The following is an 11506-nucleotide window of genomic DNA, read 5'->3' as shown; positions in this document are numbered from 1 at the left end:
CACACAGATACATACACATCACACACAAACACACACACACACAGCACACACACAGATACATACACACCACACACAAACACACACACACAGAACACACACAGATACATACACACCACACACAAACACACACACACACACACACACACACACACACACACACTTATTCCTGGTTGAAAACATCCACAGTTTAAGGATTATCTTACAGAATCACTTTTTAGTATTTCTGTAGTTCAGAGATGGACTTCAGACAGCTAAGGCACAATCATTTCCACTTCTAGACCACACTCCATTAATGCTGCAAGCCTTGACACCAAGAACTGTGTTCATATTTTGATGCTCATAATTTGGTGTCAACACTTCCTGGTTGACCTGAATCAAGTCGCTTAACTACATCAGAAGTGAATCATGATAAATTGGTTTCGGAAAATATTGACGATTGGGATAAACATGACAAGTATTCCATATAAAGAACAATTACAATGCTATACAAACACAAAATGTATTTTGTTATTACTAAAACAAACACTAGTAAAATGGTTTTTTAGTAGGCAGCATCTTTTTTGCACATGTTATCAAAACGACTCTTCATCATGCCCTCACCAGGGTGATGTCATACCCATGAGTCCACTTTCACAGGTCAGGAATCCAGATGGCCAACAGAGATTCACTGATGGTTATACACTAAGCAAATGAGAGTCTGAGCTGAGACTGTGGCACCTATATGTTGGTTTTCAGTGTCAAAAAGATCAATTTTAAAGGCTTAAAATTACACCAAGCCTTGTACTGTAAAAAAATGATAAATGCTTTCTTTGCCCACTTATGTCCACCCATTGCACAGCATTTTTCCCCATCCTCCTGCTCTTAGACTCTTTCTGTCCTCTCTTCCACAATGTTTCCTGAGCCTTATAAGGCACTGGTTGAACATTCCCTCAATTTCTGCTCTATCTGCTCTATCTTTATCCCTGCACATCTTGTAGACAGATCAAATTTTGAGTCAAAGTTTTTGCGAGTAAGTTGGTGTTCCCCTCCCTCCAGGAGGAGTGTTGTCTAGTTAGAGGGTGTCCTCTTCAGTCCCCATGGAGCCTGCTACTAGGAATCTTAGCTAGAGTCTCCCTTGTGTCTTCCCAGAAGCCTACCCTGACTTACATCTCCAGCTTGTCACAGAGATGCCCCCACCAGCAGGCTTTTTCTCTGCATGCCTTCTGTCCTCCTGACCCCACTCTCCCCCCGGTCTGATCTCCACCTTCTCTGCACTCCCTCTCTACCTGTTCTCTCTCTTCATCTACTACTGTTGTCTATTTTATTTCTGCTTCTGAGTGATATTTAAGCATCCTCTCCAGGTCCTCCTTTTTATTTATCTTCTTTGGGTCTGTGTATTGTAGTATGTTTATTCTGTGCTATGCAGCTAATATCCACTTATAAGTGAGTACATACAATATATGTATTTCTGGGTCTGAGTTACCTCACTCAGGGTGATCTTTTCTAGTTCCATCCACTTGCCTGCAAATTGTCTTAATAGCTGAGTATTATTCCATTGTGTAAATGAACCACAATTTCTTTATCCATTCTTTGGTTGTTTCCATATTCTGGCAATTACAAACAAAGCTGCTGTGAACATAGTTGAGCAACTGTTCTTGTTGTACGGTAGAACATCTTTGGAGTATATGCCCAGGAGTGGTATAGCTGGGTCTTCAGGTAGAGCTATTCCCAGTTTTCTGCACCAGATTGATTTCTAAAGTGTTTGTACAAATTAGCTCTCCCACCAGTAATGGAGGAGTGTTCCCCTTTTTCCACATCCTTGCCAGCATGTGCTTTGACTTGAGTTTTTTATCTTAGCCATCCTGATGGATGTAAGGTATTATGAGAGTCATTTTGATTTGCATTTCTCTGAGCATTTTCTGATCCTTGGAGCCTGGAATCTTTTTTCTATTCTTATTAGTCTATGTTTTGCCATTTCACAGTGTCCTTGATTTCTTCAGTGTTTTTTTTTTTTTTGTTGTTTTTTTGTTTGTTTGTTTGTTTGTTTTTTGGTCAGGATTCTTTTTTATTTAATATTTTCATTGACTGATGTATCAATTTCTTCAATTGTGTCTTCTATGCATGAGACAGCTCCATCCCTTGTATTCTGTTGGCGATGCTTACCTCTGTGCTTCTTGTTCTCTTCTCAAAGTTTTCTATGACCAAGATTTCCTTGGTTTGTGTTTTCCTTACTTATTCTATTTCCTTTTTAGGTCTTGAACCATTTTATTCATTTCCTTCTCCTGTTTTATTTTGTTTTCCTATATGTGTTTGAATGTCTCTACTTGTCTGATTATATTTTCCTGTATTTCTTTGAGGGATGTATTTGTTTTCTTTCTAAATGCCTTTAAGAAATTCATGAGAATAAACTTAAGGTTATTTTCCTGTGTTTTACAACTCATTAAAATATCCAGTGTTTGCTGGGGGTTCTGGTGGAGGCTTGTTGTCCTGGTTTTTTTTGTTATTATTATTGTGTTTTTATGTTGGCCTTTAGCCATCTGGTTGTCTATGCCATTTAGGGGCTTGTTCCAAGAACTTGCTGGGGTTCTCCAGCCTTTGTGATCCAGTGAGGTTCTGCTGATTTCCTCCAGATAGCTCATAGGTGTGTGAACTAAAGGCTGGATACCTTGTCTATAGAGTCCAGAGTTGTCTTCAGAATGGGGGGGGGGATTAGAGGGAGGAGGGGGAGGGGGGTAGTCAGGAAGTCTGAGGTGGTAGAGTGAGTGTCTGGAAGCCTCTCTTCTCTGGAGGAGCACGAGCAGGCTCTGGTCAGTCAAGGAGACACTCCATGCCCAGAACTCAGACTTGGTTGGGCTCAACCATCTTGGAACCAGGACCCTACTGTCCAGCCGGTGTCTGCAAGGGTATCAGTAGAACTGTGGACTTGAGGCTGGGAACCTGTCCCCAGTGTGCCGGTGCAGCCCTCAGGGATGCAGAAGTCCAAGATCTGGATGCTAAAGCCTTGTACCCCTGGAACTGGACACTGGTGCTCAAGGTGGCAGAAAGCACCAGGCACCACAAGCCCAGGACCATGTGGGACTCCTGGACCCATTATTCGGCCACAGGGGGCCTGAAACTGTGCGCCCCCAGCTCCCAGGATGTCCCCTGCCAACCAGGAAACATAGACATAAGTGTTTTAAAGACTGCTGCCAGGTCACTCACCCTATCGGCAGTCTCTGATCTTCTGCCCTTCAGATACTGTACGCGCTGGCTGCTGGCATCTTGGAAGTCCCCGACCAAAACTTTTAAGATCACTTTTATTCTTTTCTATTATCTTATCCACAGCTCTACCAGGAGTTCTCTCTCCAGCTCTACCAGGAATTCTCTCTTCCTCCCCCGCCCTCTACCCCTACCCATCTCCACCCTCTCTGGGTACTTGTACCTCTGTCAGCTTTTTATAACTTTTTAATATATAGCTATACTTCTAAATACAAAACACAAACACGCACGCACGCACACACGCACGCACGCACACAATCTATCAGCCTACTGACCAGAACAGGAATCCTGAGCTAGGGAAAGAATGAAATTACTGAACACATACAACAGTCTCTCAGTATGAATAGGGAACATTTCTGAACTGCCATATGTGCCAAACACTAGGACTGTCTGAACTTTATGTGTAACCAGGGAAGCAACTCTGCCTCTAAATTCCTATCTTTGAATCTCTCTATTTCCGACTCAGTGTAACCCTTGGCCCCTCAGCCTCTTCCTGATTTTCTCATATTTCAATTCCTCCTGCTTTGCTGGTCTCCTAATATCACTACTCCCTTGCAGTCCAAGAACCCATATTTCTTCAATGCCTGCTTCTCTTCCTTACTAAGACTAACAGTAAAATGGCTCCAGATTGCAATTTGGGAGGAGGGGTTGTTTGTTTGTTTGTTTGTTTGTAAGACAAGGTTTCTCTATATAGCCTTGGCTGTCCTGGACTCCTTTGTAGACCAGGCTGGCTCTCCTGCCTCTGCCTCCCTGAGTGCTGGGACTATAGGAATGCACCACCACTCCCAGCTTGCAATGCTTTTCGGAACTGTGGTTAAGAACACATAATATCTAATTGTGCCTTTAAAAATTTTTTAATGTTCAGTGTAATGTTGTTAGCCAGGAGCATGATACTGTTGGCAGCTCTCTGGAGCTCTTTTTTTTTTCTTTTTCCTCCATGCATTACTGTGATTAGCAGTTCCCTCACCTCTTCCCCTTAGTCTCTGGCAACCACAGTTCTAGTTTCTGTTTCAACAAGTATCTAGTTGTAAGTATTTCATATGAGTGGAGACAACCTACATATCTGCTGATGAATAAACAGAGTGTGATTCTGTGTACAGTGGGATATTATTCAGCCATAAACAGAAGGCCACCATATTCCACAGGATGAGTGTTGAGGACTATGGTCTGAACATGTCCTCTAAAGTTCACAAAGTAAAGCTCAATAACCTATGTGATAGCACTCAGAGGTGGACTTTTGAGGGCAATTAAGTCCTGAAGGCCAAGAACTCATAGATTCAGCAATAGGGCGTTGATAAAAGGATACAAAAGATAAGGTTACTCTTTTCTACTTGTCTGACATATTAGATCACAATGTTTGCCTTTTTTTTTTTTTTCTTTCACCACATGGTGATTGAGCAAGAGTTGCCAACTTGTAGGCAGAAAGCAGCTCTTCCACTATGAATCTACCAGTGCTTTTAATTTTGACTCCCTTGCCCCCAAATAATTTTTGTTCTTTGTAATGTATCCAGTCTAAGTTATTCTGTTATAGCAACGCAGACTAGGACTTTACACTAAGTCAAAGAGTCATGCTTCATTTATACAACAGCCAGCCTTCTTTAAGTGTGAAAATATTCCTGAAGTGTACTATTCATCTCTGTGTACCCAGGACGTGGAAGATATTTAGCAACACTGAACACATACATGACAGAACGGTGAAATCGGCCCTTCTGAAGTACCTAGCACCAGATTTCTACCAAACACATAGCCTGAATGTTGACAACCTTTGTGTGAATCTTAGTTTCCCTTCCTGTTACTGTGATAAAACACTCTGACGAAAGCAAGTTAAGGGAGAAAGGGTTTATCTTAGTTCAAGGAAGAGCCCAACATGGTAGGGAAATCAAGGCAGCAGAGTTTGAAGCATCTGGTCCTATCACATCTGCTTTGAGGAAGCAGATCAGGATAAATACATGTGTGTGTGTTCACCTCACCACAATTTCTCATTGCATACATCCCAGAATCTCCCTCCCAGCAAATGGTCCTGACCACAATTAAGATGAGTCCTCTCATATCAATTAGCACAATCAAGATAATCCCTTGCAGACCTTCTTGGAGGCTAACTTTAATCTAGGTAACCCCTCGCAGGTGTGCCTTGAGACCAGTAATTCTAGATTCTTTCAAGCTAATGATTGATGCCAACCATCGCACCACCTATAAGTGATTCGTTATTAAATGTCCACAGCAACTACCCTAAATCTTTTCCACATGCCACACTCCTGTGACCACTTCCTTGCCATCTGCACCCTGCTTCCAGTCGCCTTGTTCTCTCCTTTGAAGCTATCTGTTGAGGACAATCTTTGCATGTAATTATTCAAGATTATGCCGCCCAGTCCCCAGCTACTCTCCGGAGTTTTGTGGTGACAAAAATCTTTTTCCAATCACACTGTCATGATTAAGTACACACTTTTCCTACTAAATGTCTCAAGCATATTCAAACCACATGGAACAGTTTTGAAACCCAGTGTTTTCTCGCAAAAGTCTTTATTGCCCTCCAAGTTTTACCAGCCTCCAAAACATGGTTTATAACATACTGAAGAAAAAGAAAGATCAGAGAAACTATATACCTGCATCTGTCCAGAGATATTTCAATTTCAAAATCAGATCACTCTACATGATGAAAAAAACTCAATTGTCTTTAAAAATGAATTTTAAGATTTTGTACAAATAAATTTCATATACAGTTTACTCTCCCTCCTACCTCCTGCCTTTTCTTCTCTCTCCCTCCTCCTTTCCATGAGTTGCCTCTGTACCCCTACACATTTTCACTTCTTTCTGATACCATGCATGCATACAATTTTTTTTTTTCATGAAAGGGTTTCTCTTTGTAGCTTTGGCTGTTCTGGACTCACTTTGTAGACCAGGCTGGCCTTGAACTCACAGCGATCCACCTACCTCTGCCTCCCGAGTGCTGGGATTAAAGGCATGCGCCACCATGCCCGGCCATACATACATTATTTTGTCCAACTACATAAAACTCTAGAACCCAGAAATGAGAAAATAAAATTATCTCTGTCTTTCTGAGATTGGCCTAGTTCACTTGGTATGATGACCTCCAGCTACATCCGGTTTTCCACAGATGGCATGATGTCATTATTACTCCTTTTTACATGTGAGGCTTATCTGAGTGTCAGAAGTGGCCTCACGGGGTGCTAAGCCTCACGCAGATGAGTATCAGCCAAGATGCCACAGCAAACAGTGAGTCTCCAATTGCACAAGAACAGGCCTTTATTGATCACAGTACAGAAGTAACTGTGAGGCAAAACATACTCGTTTTAGTTATCCTCTACATGTGTATCTCTGTGTGTCTGTGTCCACAAGATGATGAATTTTTTGTATACCAACAGCATATGTAATTTTTATATGGGAAGTAAAACAGTATTTGAATCAAGGTCTTAATTTTGTATTCCAAGGTGACCTTGAATTTGTTATGTAGCTTTAAACTTACAAACTTCCTGACTCAGCTTACTCCCACCTGCTTAGATTATACCTGCACATCACCAAATAAGCTAAAAATTTATGTTTAAAAATAGTATGCACATTAAATAAAATTTAAAAGACCAGAAGAAGATATTTAGATGTGCTCAACATTGGACTTTACACTGTATTTATTGACTCCTCTCCTGCTCCTTGGCCTTTGCTTCTCTCAGCAGTAAGAAGGGCCACAGGCACTTTTTGTTTGTTTGTTTGTTTGTTTGTTTGTTTGTTGCATGTAATGAAACTGTTTTCAGCACAGCACATCCTTCTCTCTGCTGCTAGTAAACAAGATGGTGGTGAGCTTCGTTGAGAATGGGGTGTATGTACGTTTACTAAACCCTTCACTGTTTCCTCTGTCTCATGCCAGATTTGGCCTAAAAGCACATGGGAGCCAGTCAGTGCTTCTAGAGGCACTATGAACAATGGATGGATAGCTGGAAGCACCAGACAGTTTGGCACACTCTCCTCACCAAGCGGACACGTTTTCAGCAGCTTCAAGGTGAACACATTTAGTTTACTGTGTCTAAGTGCCATCTCTTGCATTGATGAATTAATTCCTGCCTGGCAAGTCCAGGACAATAGACACCTATGCATGCTTCAACACCATTTACTTTAAAATTGAGGTGACAACTGATACCCACCTTAGCACTCTAGCACTTTGGATAAACGAAGTCCAGAAATCATTTTAGCAGTGCCTTGTGAGCCTTTATGTATAAAGATGTTAGAAAGCAGTTAAAAAACATGAGTGACTGAAAAGGAAACAGGAAGCACAGATGTTTGGGAACCAGATTCAGCGCCCATAAGGGGTCCACGCTACTGTACTGTCTAATATTTTGCCAATTTTTCCACATTATCAATAATGAGTTTGCCCAACACATCTGGGAACAATCAGACCATGGGCAAAACTTCCCAGCCGAAGGCGCAGGCACTTTCCTGCCCCCACCACGAATCAATTGAAATTGCTTTTCCAGTCTCCAAATACCACACACACACACACACACACACACACACACACACACACACCAGCATACAGACGTTTCTTTTGTCCATGACAGTGGACAAAAAGAGAAAAGAAAGTATTACTCGAGATCAAACATTGTTTTCAAGTCTAGGTTAGGATTCCTGGAAAATCCATCCACAGTGTTTTTCAGGCAGGTTAAATTTTCTGAGCTGTGATCAAATAGTGCGCCAAAAACGTGGCCAGACATACAGGCTTGGAAAACTGGAGAGAAAGACTTATTTCCAAATGAAAAGCAGGGCAAAGTTATGCAGGCAGCTGAGCCTAAAGGCCGCAGTGTTGGGGACTGCTTTGTGGGTGATTCTGACCTGTAGGTAAATCCTAGCTAAGAGCAACACCAATCTTGTCTTTGTTGTTGTTGTTGTTGTTGTTGTTGTTGTTGTTGTTGTTGTTGTTGTTGAAGAGATAGTCTTACAGAATCTGCATGTGTCTTGGACCTGCCAAAAAACTTCAACTTCTGATCTTCCTGCTTCTACCCCCCTGGAGTGCTAAGATTATAGGAAAGCACCACCACGCATGGCTTGTAGTGCTAGAATCAAACTGCATATTACGCAAGCATGCTACAAACTGAGCCACATCCCAGAAAAATAAAATTCACGCTAACATTAGTAGAGGTGACACATTTTTGTGCTATTACTTGGTTTTCTTTTTTTTTTTTTTTTTTTTTTTTTTTTTTTTTTTTTGGTTTTTCGAGACAGGGTTTCTCTGTGTAGCCTTGGCCATCCTGAACTCACTTTGTAGACCAGGCTGGCCTCGAACTCACAGCGATCCGCCTGCCTCTGCCTCCCGAGTGCTGGGATTAAAGGCGTGTGCCACCACACCCGGCTTTCTTGTTTCTACCTTAGTAGCTCATTTGATCCCATGACAAAAATGGATCCTAATATGGAAGTATTCCCCAGCTGCAGGTGTGCTTCAGGCTTTCAAGAAAGACTGTGGAGCTAGTCTGCCTGGGCTCTTTCTCTTCCCTAAGCCATTTGAAATACAACTTAGTCCTTCCTGGAAGCGAAGGCCACAAGCAACATTCAACTACTAATCCAGTAGTTAGCTGCAACAAACTGAGGCTGGGGACACCGATTCAGACAGGATCTGTTGAGTCAGGGTCTTAAGGTGAAAAAAAAACTTCTCTCTCATACAAATATAGGATTTATGGAAAAGGAAATGAATGGTCTCACTCTGGAAAATGATAAAGAAACAAGCTAAAAAAAATGGGCAAGGATAACAAAGGCAGGTGCTATCTAGGCTCTCAACTCAGGTCTAGAACTAAGAGTGGTCTGTTTTCTTTTCTTTCCTTTTGACCTGAAAACACTAGATGCTTCAGGAATGAATTCTGAACACTTCCCTAAGACTGTATAGCACTGTGTCTTCAATCAGGCCATAATCTAATGCTAGGGCTGCCAAGGTTGTCAAGGCTGCCAAGGCTGTTAAGGTTGCCAAGGTTGTCAAGGCTGTCAAGGCTGTCAAGGCTGCCAAGGCTGAGGGTCAGAAGGCATTTGATTGCAGGCTTTCTCAGCAGACTAAGGTCTTGACTCTCAGCTGAATCATGCAAAAGAGAATTTTCAGACAACAGTTTAGACACTGTGCTGGTATGTATGTGTGTGTATAGATAGACATGGTGATAGAGACATAAACATAGATTGTATATTTATATAAACATAAAAAAGTCAGCATCAGCTAAACTTGGCTCATCATTTATGCTGTATCATTTATGTTGGGTCATTTATGTATGTGAAATTATTTAAAGGAAGAAAGGGCAAACATCTATCTGTAGTTGTGGTTGTATAGATTTTGGTCCATACTCACACAGTTGTGTTGTTTCTGGGGCATTACATCATGGTGGAAAGCATATTTGCAATATGAACAAAGCAGTACATCTTGTGGTAGGACAGAAGCTCAGGAGAGACGGGACAACTTTGGGACAAGGTGTACCTTTCCAGGGTATATCTCTCCTGGCCCACCTTCTCCAACTAGGCCCCACCTTCTGGTTTCCATCATCTCTCAACATGCTGTCTTATAATGCATCAAATGTGTCACTCAATGATTATACCAGCACTCCCATGATCAAATTACATGGCAATGCCTGAATCCACCAGCTAAGGCCCAAGCTTTCAGAACACGGCCTTTTAAGGGACATTTTATATCCACACCATAAGTAAAGCACACACATGGGATGTGATTAGTCAAAACTATGCAGATGTCAAGGCCTTCCAAAACAAGAAAATTTAGACAGTAGGTTAACATAATGAAGATGATGAGTAATTCCAAAAGACCAGAACACCATTTAGGGTCTTCCATAGGGAAGGGTTAGTGAAAGCTAGGAAAATGTTGGGACTAGATGCAGTTATTGACAAGAGGGTCCAGGATCTACAAAATGACTGACTGACATTCACTCTGGAAACCAAGGCGAAGCCCCAGTCAAAAGCTAGAGATGAGAGAGTCACAAGTATCCATGGCCCATCCTCAGCACAGTATTGTCTACAGTATTGCCAAAGGGCCTTTATGATTTAGCCAGGACGGGCATGGGCACTATGTGGAGGCTGACTCTTGAAGTTGAAATTTTTCCTGTTCCAACAAACAAGTGTGGCTAAGAAGGCAATGGCACAGGAGGAGAAATGATACAGGAAGAGGCAGGAAATTGTTTCTTTTCTTCTCTATGACCTCCAGAACCTTCCCCCAAATGAAGGAGACCAGCAGCATCTTTTCCTATGCCAGTGCACTAAACACTGTACTACTTTAAAATCTCAAAAAAGAGATCCGTTATGCCCATTTTCCCACTGCAGAAGCCGAATACACGAGATCTTAAATAACCTGTATTGAGTCCTACTGAGTCTAGATTCAGATTCAAGATTGACTAACACCAGAGCATATGTGTCTGCTACCTATGCTCTCTCTCTCATCCCTCATTTCATTCTAGGTTCTTCACCCTCGTCTTATCTGAGCGCTACTTACTACTTTGTAGAATAGCATGCCTCTAGCTAGAACACACATTCTCATTATGGTGTGCCAGGCCGTAGAGGAGGTGAGAGGCTTAGAATAAGTTACATTATGCAGTGGAAATTTTATGTGAAGTTTTTAAGGCTAAGATTGCAGGAAAAAATAAGAGTGAGAGTTAATTTAATTGTTCAGAGATTGGAACTCTTTTGTATTGAAGGAAACAAATTCCAGGATATTATAAATACGTAGGACAAAATGTGTAATGTCAAGTACATCCCAAGTCACTTTGGCCTTCCCTTCAAATCCTTGAAATAGTTCATCCTTCTCTGTCAGTAGAATATATGTATCCCAACCTTTTTTTCCCTAGTGCACACATGCACATGTGCAGACGTGTGTATGCATGTGCATGTAGAATCATGGAGTTGACTTTGAGTGCCTTCCTAGTAACTACCCACTGAATTTACTCAGGCACAGTCTTTTGTTCAACCTGGAGCTCCTGGTTCCAGCTAACTGAGGTAGCCAGCTTTTTCTAAGGAGTCCCCATCTCATCCTCTCAAGACCCAGAAGTACAAGTGGCTGCAATGCCTGTTCAGTTTTTGTATGTGAGTTAAAGGTCACATGCTTTCAGGAAAAATTCTTTATTCACTGAGCCATCTCTCCAGCTCTGTGAATTGCAACACTAAAAAATACTAAGAGCTGGACAGTCAGCCAGTAAAGTGTTAAGTATGACACCCCCAAACAACATAAAAATGCTAGATGCCTTGACACCTGCTCATAATTCCAATTCTAGGGAGTAGAGGCAGTAGC

Source organism: Acomys russatus, chromosome 17 (genome assembly GCF_903995435.1).
Source record: "Acomys russatus chromosome 17, mAcoRus1.1, whole genome shotgun sequence".
Taxonomy (NCBI): Eukaryota; Metazoa; Chordata; class Mammalia; order Rodentia; family Muridae; genus Acomys; species Acomys russatus.
The sequence above is the reverse complement of the archived record's forward strand: the minus strand, read 5'-3'. Positions refer to the sequence as shown.